We start from the raw sequence: 10,888 nt of genomic DNA on the forward strand, positions 1-10,888 counted from the left end.
TAACTATTAGATGTTTGAAGATTGCTATTGTGTTAACATTTCATAAACCATCTCTCTCTTGAGTAATCAGTTGGCTTTTTTCACTTCTCCAAAGTTACTGAAAAATATTTACAATGTGATTTAAAGTATCCAAATATGGTTATTGAAAAAGATTATATAGACTAACAAAATTCAGAGAAAAGTAAAACTATACATAACAAATGATAGAAAAACAACTTGAAATCAATTAATTAATAAATTGATTCTAATTACTTTTCCAAGATTTATAAATTGAAATATTTTTCAAAAGTAAGCATTAAGTTCCAGCTCTACTACTTAATATGAAATGTTTACTCTCTTAGCATCTATTTTTAATGCCAGAAAAATGAAACAATAGACATTCATTGACTACTTATTGTAGGCTAGACACTGATAATTTCTAATGCAATTTGCTATAGTCAAATCTCATGACTGACTTTTGAAATGCTTAAAACATAAGTGACCAAAAAACACAATATGCAATAAATAATAATCTGAAATGTTGTAATTGATTTTGTTACAGGTAATTTATGATATTGGAGCTTTTATGAAAGGGAGAGCTTGAATTAGAAAGAAATACTCAAGGAAAACCAAGGAAAAATGTCATACAAACGGAAGGTAAAGAGATGGAATGAAGTCTGGAAAATTAGCATAATGTCCCTACATGGTAAACATGCAGGAATGGATAAATTCCTGGACACTCATGCCCTCCCAAAACTAAAACAAAAAGAAGTTGAGTTCCTGAATAGACAAAAAATGAAGTTTGAAGTTGTGGCAGCAATTAACAGCCTACCAACCAAAAAAAGGCCATGACCAGACCGGTTCACTGCTGAATTCTTCCAGAGATACAAAGAGGAGCTGGTACCTTTCCTTCTGAAACTAGTCCAAATAATACAAAAAGAGGGAATACTTTCTAATTCATTTTATGAAACCAACACCATCTTGATGCCAAAACCTGGCAAAGACACAACTAAAAAAGAAAATTTCAGGCCAATATCCATGATGAACCTTGATGCAAAATTCTTCAGTAAAATACTGGCAAACCAAATCCAACAGCACATCAAAAAAGCTTATTCATCATGATCAAGTCAGCTTCATCCAGGGCATGCAAGGCTGGTTCAACATACACAAATCTATAAACATAATCCATCACATAAACAGAACCAAAGACAAAAACCACATAATTATCTCAATAGATGCAGAGAAGGCCTTCAACAAAATTCAACAGCCCTCTATGCAAAAACCTTTCAATCAACTAGGTATCCATGGAATATATCTCAAAATAATAAAAGCTATTTATAACAAACCCAAGTCAATATCATACTGAATTAGCAAGAACTGGAAGCATTCCCTTTGAAAACTGACAAAAGACAACGATGCCCTCTCTCACCACTCCTATTCAACATAGTATTGGAAGTTGTGGGTAGGGCCATCAGGCAAGAGAAGGAAATAAAGTGTATTCCAATAGGAAGAGAGGAAGTCAAATTGTCTCTATTCACAGATGACATGATTGTATACTTTGAAAACCCTATAATCTCAGCCCCAAATCTCCTTAAACTGACAAGCAACTCAGCAAAGTCTCAGGATACAAAACCAATGTACAAAATTCTCAAGCATTCTTGTATACCAATAACAGACAAACAGCCAAATCATGAGTGAACTCCCATTCACAATTGCTACAAAGAGAATAAAATACCTAGAAATACAACTAACAAGGGATGTGAAGGACCTCTTTGAGGAGGACTACAAACCATTGCTCAAGGAAATAATAGAGGACACAAATAGGTAGAAAAAAACATTCCATGCTGATGGTTAGGAAGAACCAATATCGTGAAAATGGCCATACTGCCCAAAGTAATACGTAAATTCAATGCTATTCCCATCAAGCTACCAATGACTTTCTTCACAGAATTAGCAAAAACTACCTCAAACATCATATGGAACCAAAAAAAAAGAGCCTGCATAGCCAAGACAATGCTAAGCAAAAAATAAAAAAACAAAGCTGGAGGCATCAGGCTACCTGACTTCAATCTATATTACAAGGCTACTGTAATCAAAACAGCATAATACTAGGACCAAAACAGATATATAGACCAATGGAACGTAACAGAGGCCTCAGAAATAATGAAGACAACTACAACCATCTGATCTTCGGCAGACCTGACAAAAGCAAGCAATGGGGAAATGATTCCCTGTTTAAGAAATGGTGTTGGGAAAACTGGCTAGCTATATGCAGAATGCTGAAATTGGATCCCTTCCTTACACCTTATACAAAAATTAACTCCAGATGAATTAAAGATTTAAACTGGAGACCTAACACCATAAAAACTCAAGAAGAAAACCTAGGTAGTACCATTTAGGACATAGGCGTGGTCAAGGATTTCATGACTAAAACACCAAAAGCAATGGCAACAAAAGCCAAAATAGACAAATGGGATCTAATTAAACATAAGAGCTTCTGCACAGCAAAAGAAACTATCAATAGAGTGAATCAGCAATCAAGAGAATAGGAAAACATTTTTCCAATCTACCCATCTGACAAAGAGTTAATATTCAGAAACTACGGATAATTTAAATAATTTTACAAGAAAAGAACAAACAACCCCATCAAAAAGTGGGCAAAGGATATGAACAGACACTTTTCAATAGAAGACACTTATGCAGCTAACAAACAAATTGAGACACCACCTCACTTTAGTTAGAATGGTGATCATTAAAAACTCTAGAGACAACAGACGCTGGAGAGGACGTGGAGAAATAGGAAGACTTTTACACTGTTGGTGGTACTGTAAATTAATTCAACCATTGTGGAAGACAGTGTGGTGATTCCTCAAGGATCTAGAAATAGAAATACCATTTGACCCAGCAATCCCATTATTGGTTATATACCCAAAGGATTATAAATCATTCTATTATAAAGACACACGCACATGTATGTTTATTGCAGCACTGTTTACAATAGCAAAGACTTGAAACCAACCCAAAGATAAACTGGACCAGCCCTTCAAAGATAGACTGGACAAGGAAAGTGTGGCACATATACACCATGGTATACTATGCAAACCATAAAAAAGGATGAGTTCATGTCCTTTGCAGGGACTTGAATGAAACTGAAAACCATCATTCTCAGCAAACTGACACAAGAACAAAAAACCAAACACCACATATTATCACTCACAAGTGGGTGTTGAACAATGAGAACACAGGTGCATAGGAAGGGGACCATCACATATCGGGGCCTGGGGGGCGGGGAGCTAGGGGAGGAATAGCAGGGGGTGGGATATCTATCGAGGAGGGATAATTAGGAGAAATACCTAATGTAGATGATGGGGCGATGAATGCAGCAAACCACCACCATGGCAGGTGTATACATATGTAACAAACCTGTATGATCTGCACATGTACCCCAGAACTTAAAGTATAATAAAATTTTTAAAAAAGAAAATGTATGGGTTTGGTTAAATCAACAGAAAGCAACAAAATATTTGTAAACATTCAGAATATCAACTGAAAATTTCACTTTTCATCTAAATGTTTAGTATTGTAAAATACAGTTCCTCAATTTCTTTCAAATCTTGGGGGGATTCAGGTGGTTTAGGAGAAACTTGTATGATATCTATTTCACATTTTCATCAGGAAATTACAATTGCACTGTTAACACTTTTAGGATCACATTCTGAGTTTCTATTCTATCTCTACTCATTAATTATTCTCTGATGGAAAATAGTTTCTATATTCACATTTATTAAGAGTTTTCTAGGATATTCCATGTAGGTAATAAAAAAAAATCACATGAATAATTTTTATTTAAATTACTTTTTATTATGAGGTCAGTTTGTGCTATATAAATCTAGAGTATATCATTTTACCATTTATGTAATTGGTTGTGAAATATTCAGCTAAGAATGCTCATAGTAAAATCTCATCAGCTCTAAAAGTATTGAATATCAGATTCAGCCTGTGGGAATTAGTGTTTTCAATAAAATGTCCTCCAACATGAGCAGCTGTGTTTGTCAAGGAATTTCAAATCCGTAATATTCAGTTCCTTCTTCCTTTCTACATGCACACACATTCAGAGGCCAAAATATGTCTGAGAATGAAAAGGTGCAGAAAGTTAGAGAGTACTCAAGAAAGCAATAGAGATTAAGAGAGACAGAGAGAGGAAAACAAAATAGATTGCTGTCAAGTCAACAGTTTTCCTCGAGTTTTTTATAAACTATGTCTATGTAAGAGAACTAATTACAGCAGTAATTTTCATCCATGAGCTACCGTTTTTTTTTTTTTTTTTGAGATGGAGTCTCACTCTGCCACCCAGCCTGGAATGCAATGGTGCAATTTAGGCTCTCTGCAACCTACTCCTCCTGGGTTCAAGTGATTCTCCTTGAATCACTTTTCTTCCTCTAAGAAAATAACACTGCCATATATATAATAACACAGATAACAAAAAATAACTCTGAGAAATTAATAAGTAAAAGCAAGAAAGATAATGAAAGACTTTTCTAGAAAATAGAGCAGTCAAATATAAAAATTAGGAAAGTAAGAATAAAATTATTAAAGAACCATTTTGAATGATCCAAATAGGAATAACAAGAGTTCCAGAAAGATAAACTAAAACACAAGAGAGGAAAAAAAAAGTAGTCTAAAAATGTCCTAAGAAGTGAGAGCCGTGAGTTTCCAGATTACAAAGGACAACTGATTGCCCAGTAAAGCAAATGAAAAAAGACAAGCATCAACACCTGTCCTGAAATTTTTGAGCACATAGAACAGAGAAATTATTCTAAAAGCTTTCAAAGGTTAAAAAAAATTAGTTATTACTATAGAGAATCTATAGACAGAATTACATGGGACTTCTGAAAAAGTACACTGAAAGCTAAAGAAAATGAAGTAAAGCCTTTAAAATTCTGAGGGAAAATAACTTTCACTCAAAATTATATATCCTACCAAATTATTAGATATTAATGTGTGCCAAGGACATTGCAGGATGCCAGATCCCCCGAAAATTATCTATATCACTTTTCTAGACCCTGAGAAAATATCGTGAGAGTAAGTTGTTTAGGCTTAAGTTTTGTTTACCCAAAATCCTTTGTAACTGTAGAGAAAAATGAAGTCAGATTGATTCTATAAACACTTTTCCCTTATTCATAAGCTTAAACCAACACAATCAAGTATCATCATACAATTCAGAATTACCATTAAATGATGGAAAGAGCTGATCCATGTTGAAGAAAGTGACGTCCATGAAGTAGAAAAAGTAAAAACACTGGGGGGACAAGTGACATCAAAATTGTGAGACTTTTTGTTTAAAGTTAGGAAAAAATGAATTTTATGAGATTTAAAGAGTCCGCCATAATTTAGGGAAAAGCTAGTTTCAAAATCCTCTATGCTGAGATAAATAATTGAATTTCAAGGATGAAGAACTTATAAAACATTTAGCAGGAGAAATAATGGAATTCAAGCCTCTGTATTTGCTACAGATGATGATCCACAGTGAATCCTGGACAGCAGTGGAGCAATAATTTTAAACTTCTAAATGCCCAGGAAAGATGTAAATAGCTTTTAACTTTTATTCTATGCTTTTTGCACAATTGAATTTTTTTTAACATATGTATTTCTGGAAGTTTAACAAGTATTGGTATGTTTATTGGCACAAAATTTTGGACCTGTATTTGTTAGCATTAGGTTCAGCTATATGTAACAAAGCAAAACCAAAATGAAATCAATCAAACAAAATAAATACTTGCCTACCCAGCAAGTTCGTTGTCTATCTCTTGAGATACTTTAATCTAGGTTTTCTCTTCCAGAAACCAGGTTTATACTAGCTTGCTATTCCAAGCTGAGTTTCTCAAACTAGGCCATCATGTATAAATTCTAGATGAGAAAAATAATAAAGAAAAAATGAATGATTCATTTTTAAGGACACGTACCAGAAATAACATAATAAAGATCTTCTGACTGGCACAGTGACTCATTCTTATAATCCCAGCAATTTGTGAAGCTGAGGCAGGTGGATCACTTGTGCTCAGGAGTTTGAGACCAGCCTGGGCAACATGGTGTGACCCTGTCTCTCCAAAGATATTCAAACATAAAGTACCTGCTTGTGGTCATACACACTTACAGGCCCAGCAACTCAGGAGGTTGAGGTGGGAGGATCACTTGAGCCCAGAAGGTTAAGGCTGCAGTGAGCTGAGATCCCCCCACTGCACTCCAGCCTGGGCAACAGACCAAGACCCTGTGTCAAGAAAAAAGAAATCCTTACCTCTTACTATTAAAATTTAGTAACCCTTATTTTTAAGGAGACTGGGAAATAAAGGCCTTACAATTTTTTCATGGATTATAGATTCACAAGTATTCTATTAAATAAAATACAATACATAGAAAACTATTTCTATTTCTCAGTGAAAAGGAAAATGTATTAACTTTGTCTATAATAATATGTAAAAATCAAATCTGCAATTGGAAAATGACTCAAATGAAAACACAATAAAAGTAAAACTGCTAAAGTTCTTGAGGGTCATAAAATTGTAAATTTATTTTTCCTTTTGGTCAATTAAAGTTAGTGCTCTACTGTTTACAATAGCAAAGACCTGGAACCAACCCAAACGCCCATCGATGATAGACTGCATTGGGAAAATGGGGCACATATACACCATGGAATATTATGCAGCAATCAGAAATGATGAGTTCGTGTCATTTGTAGGGACATGGATGAATCTGGAGAACATCATTCTCAGCAAACTGACACAAGAACAGAAAATGAAATACCGCATATTCTCACTCATAGGCGGGTGATAAAAAATGAGAACACATGGACACAGGGAGGGAAGTACTAAACACTGGGGTCTACTGGGGGGAAAAGGGGAGGGCCAGCGGGGGCAGGGGAGCTGGGGAGGGATAGCCTGGGGAGAGGTGCCAAATGTGGGTGAAAGGGAGAAAGGAAGCAAAACACACTGCCATGTGTGTACCTATGCAACTGTCTTGCATGTTCTGCACATGTACCCCAAAACCTAAAATGCAATAAAAAATTTTAATAAATAAATAAATAAATATAGTTAGTGCTCTATAGTGAACTTTAAAAAATACTTCTTCAAGTGTAGTCGAAGAGAAAGAATGGATCTGGAAGTTTTATATTTTGACTTTCCTAAGTTATTGAATAAGTCCTTGGAGGTGTGGATGTTAGAGTACTTGGACCACTGAGGGTCTTTCTTTAAGTGAAACGAAGAGTATTACACAATGAACACTCCTCTTTGTTTTTTTAAAGTGTTGTCCTGTAGCTGTGAGCAGCTGATATTTTAGTAGAAGCGTGGATGGCATTATTAAAATCATTTTAGCTATTAAATTATTCTTGATTATTTATTTACTAAAATCAGTAAATTGAAGCTTTTTAAGCTATATGCACCGAATATATTTCTTCCTTTTTACTGTCACAGAAAGTTTTATGATTTTGAGATCCCCAGAATCTGCCTTTTCTATCATATAACTATGAAAGACATTGGCATTGTTCATCAATATCTGAACCCTGCCCCACCTTCCATATCGTGAGACAATATCACTGCCCCTCTTGAGATAAGAAATGGGCATAGAAATAGTTCAGATAAACGGTTTGTTGGTAGAACCCAGGTACTTCACTTTCTGATAGGCGAACTTAATTGGCAGAGATTCTATAGGCTCACTTTCCCTGTTTGGCTGATTGAGAAAGACTCATTACTAAATAACTCTGATGAGCAAAGCCCCTGTTAGCCATTTTGGGCATGTGTTCCCAGTAAGAAATAAACCTTTGTTGTGTTTAACCAGAAAGAAGAAACTGAGGGGACAATGTTTACTTTTCTGAATGTTAAATTTCAAATTTTCCATAAGCAGGTGTAAAATCAGAGTTGTGCTTTACTTTTTTTACATAGGAGAAATCATGAATGCTAGAATTTTAAGCACATTTGTAAATTCCCCTTCTTATAAAATTTTGAATTCCGCTTTAAATTCATAAATTATTTTCTATTGTACAAAATATTATTACAAAACAAGCTTAAAACTGAAAATGTCAACCATATTTGCAGTTCTGATCTTAATATTTTTCTTGAATGTTTGAATTTTCTCAACATGGAGTAAGAGGATCAACTGTATATTAAACAACTATTAATGAATAGGTACAAAAGTGTGTATATGCGATTGTATGTAATTTGGGTATAATTACCACTGTAAAAATATATTTGTTTTAAGTATTTGGTTTGTCGAGTTCTATAAAATTAAATTTGTTTTAGATATTTGGTTTATTGAGTTCTGACAGTTGTATAGCTGTGTAACCACCAGCCAAAACAAGATAAAAAATATTTTCATTACCCCAGAATATTATTTTTCTCCTTTCTGGTCAGTCTACCTCCCTTACTCTCCAGGAAATTACTTACTAATTTCTGACAGATTAATTTTTGTTTTCTGTTGTAACTTTTTTTAATATATGGAACCATAGAATGAAATGAACCGTAGAATGGAACACTTTTTTTGTTTAACAAAATGCATTTTGCATTAATTCACATTATTTCATTTAGTTCATTCATTTTAACTGATGAGAAACATTTCATTGTATGAATACACTATAGTTGGTGTTACCTTTTTTCAGTTGATGGATATTTGGAATTATTTTCCGTTTTTCCCTATAAGGCTGCTATAAACATTTTTGTGCATGTTCTTTTGGCAAAATATGATTTCACATATCTTAAGTATCTGATTGTGAAATTCATACTGTAGAAGAGCTATTTTGTGGTGATATGTGTATGTTAAACAGAATCAGAACAACATTTTCACCGTAAGTTTATTCTCAAATCTGCATATCTTGGGAGGAAATACTATTAAATCAGAAGCCAATGAAACCTTCTCCCTGTTTTGCTTCCTGTGGCTGGCTAGAGGGTGGATACTCAGACTCTGACAATTAAATGCTCATATCTCCAAGTTTTGAATCTTGAGAAAGTGATCAAATGATGTGAAGATATGCAGACAGTTTTCATTTTGGTATTGACATTTGACACTGTGAGAGTTCAGAAATGGAAACAGTGATAAGTACTCAGTGGTATTAGTGCCAGCAGTAATATACCAGTGAGACCATCAGTGAGGCATAACGTTGCCTTTCTTTCCTGCTACCTAGATATTTTTGATAGATGCCCATTCTGAGTTTATTTTTGCAGCTTTCTGTTAGTAGTATGAACTACCACACATCTCTCCAGCAAATTAATTTTCTACTTGAGTTCTAAAATATATTCAGAGAACCGTTGTAGTATTCTGTTGAAACAAGATGGATACCCACTTAAACTCTGGTTCTATGTCAAGACTGATGATACAACACAAAAATAAAAATATATAAAAATATTTATTACTCACATTATGAGGCATTCTGGGAAAAGCGGTACTGGCTTCCAAGCTGTTTGGAAAATGGCTTTAGAGAGTGGGATAAGGACACTGGCTTAGCATTCTTGGTGATTAGGAGTATAACTGAGTGAAGGTTCCCAGGTGTGATGACCTAGGTTACATGGTTTGACATTGCCACAAGAACCGGTGGAGGTCAGCTTCTGAGCTTTATATCAGTCTGGCCAGATGTGAGGCAAAAGGGGAACAGGAGTGGGGAGGCTCAAAAATGGTCAGTAGGCAAACATTAAAAAATAAAGTTAGACTCTTTGTTAGAGGAGTTACTAAAAATATTAGTTGACCAAGATCAAATCATGGAGACCAATATTGTAATAAATATCTTAAAAAGGAGTAAGATTGTTGCCTCATTAATAACTACTAAGTACATTTATCCAAAACATAGTAAATGGCAAGTTTAGTGCCTTTGGAATTAGATAAATATAACTTAAATTCTGGCTCTTCCCTATATTAACTATTAACTTGTGCAAGTTATCTTTTCTCAAGATTCATTTTTATCATCTGTAAGAATGGTATTCAGGATAGCAGCATCACCCAGTAATTAAGAATGCTATCTCAGGAGTCAGAGGGCCTTTGTTAACTACCATTCATTAATTCAATAACTTTGAGCAAATAATGAAACCTCTGAAAGAATCAGTTTCCTCATCTAAAGTGGGGAGAAGAGTAGTACTGTTAAAAATATTGGGAAATAAATGTAATCACAGATTTGGTTCAGAATAAGAATTCACTAAATCTCAGGTGTTAATGTTCTATTCATCAAGTGGATCCAACTCTACCATGTATTAACAAAAATTGTGTTGCTTACTGAAGATCCTCTGAGAATGTAGGTTGATGTTTCATGTTACATACCACAGAGCAAAAACTTTGTCAAACTGCTTATTTTGTGACTTCCTTCTTCTCCATTCAGGTCTTTTCTTTGCAAGCTACTTGTTTCCTCTCTATCCCTCCGCAGACCCCAACATCATCCCATGAATTGATTATTGTAATTAGTTCTTACCTTTATTTCAATACCCTAATCAGACACCTACAATCCCAGGAGTGATGATTGCATTAAGAAGGTATTATCTTTTAACAAGTTTATGGAAGAGGGTTTTATTCGCTGCCACACAATGAGTGACTTACCATATTATTAACTCAACAAAGCATGTCTCTGTGTAAAACAGGATATGTCTCTAAGAAAATGAGTATGTCTAAATAGTGCTATAAAGGAATTATACCTGCCTCATGAGCTTGTAGAGAGGATTAAAGTAGGTAATTTCTGTAAAGAAGTTACCTCAATACCTTGCTCATTAGAGCTGGAAAATTCACATTAGTAATTTATATCAATTACTCCCATTTGTGCTGTATGTAAGAATCCATTTTGTATTTTCTCAGGATAGTATTTAATCTTATAATGGATCTGACATTTTACAATTCTATTTATTAAAAATATTATCTTATTTATGATGCTAGTTTACTTACCAAA

This window comes from Callithrix jacchus, chromosome 17, assembly GCF_049354715.1.
Source record: "Callithrix jacchus isolate 240 chromosome 17, calJac240_pri, whole genome shotgun sequence".
NCBI classification, from domain to species: domain Eukaryota; kingdom Metazoa; phylum Chordata; class Mammalia; order Primates; family Cebidae; genus Callithrix; species Callithrix jacchus.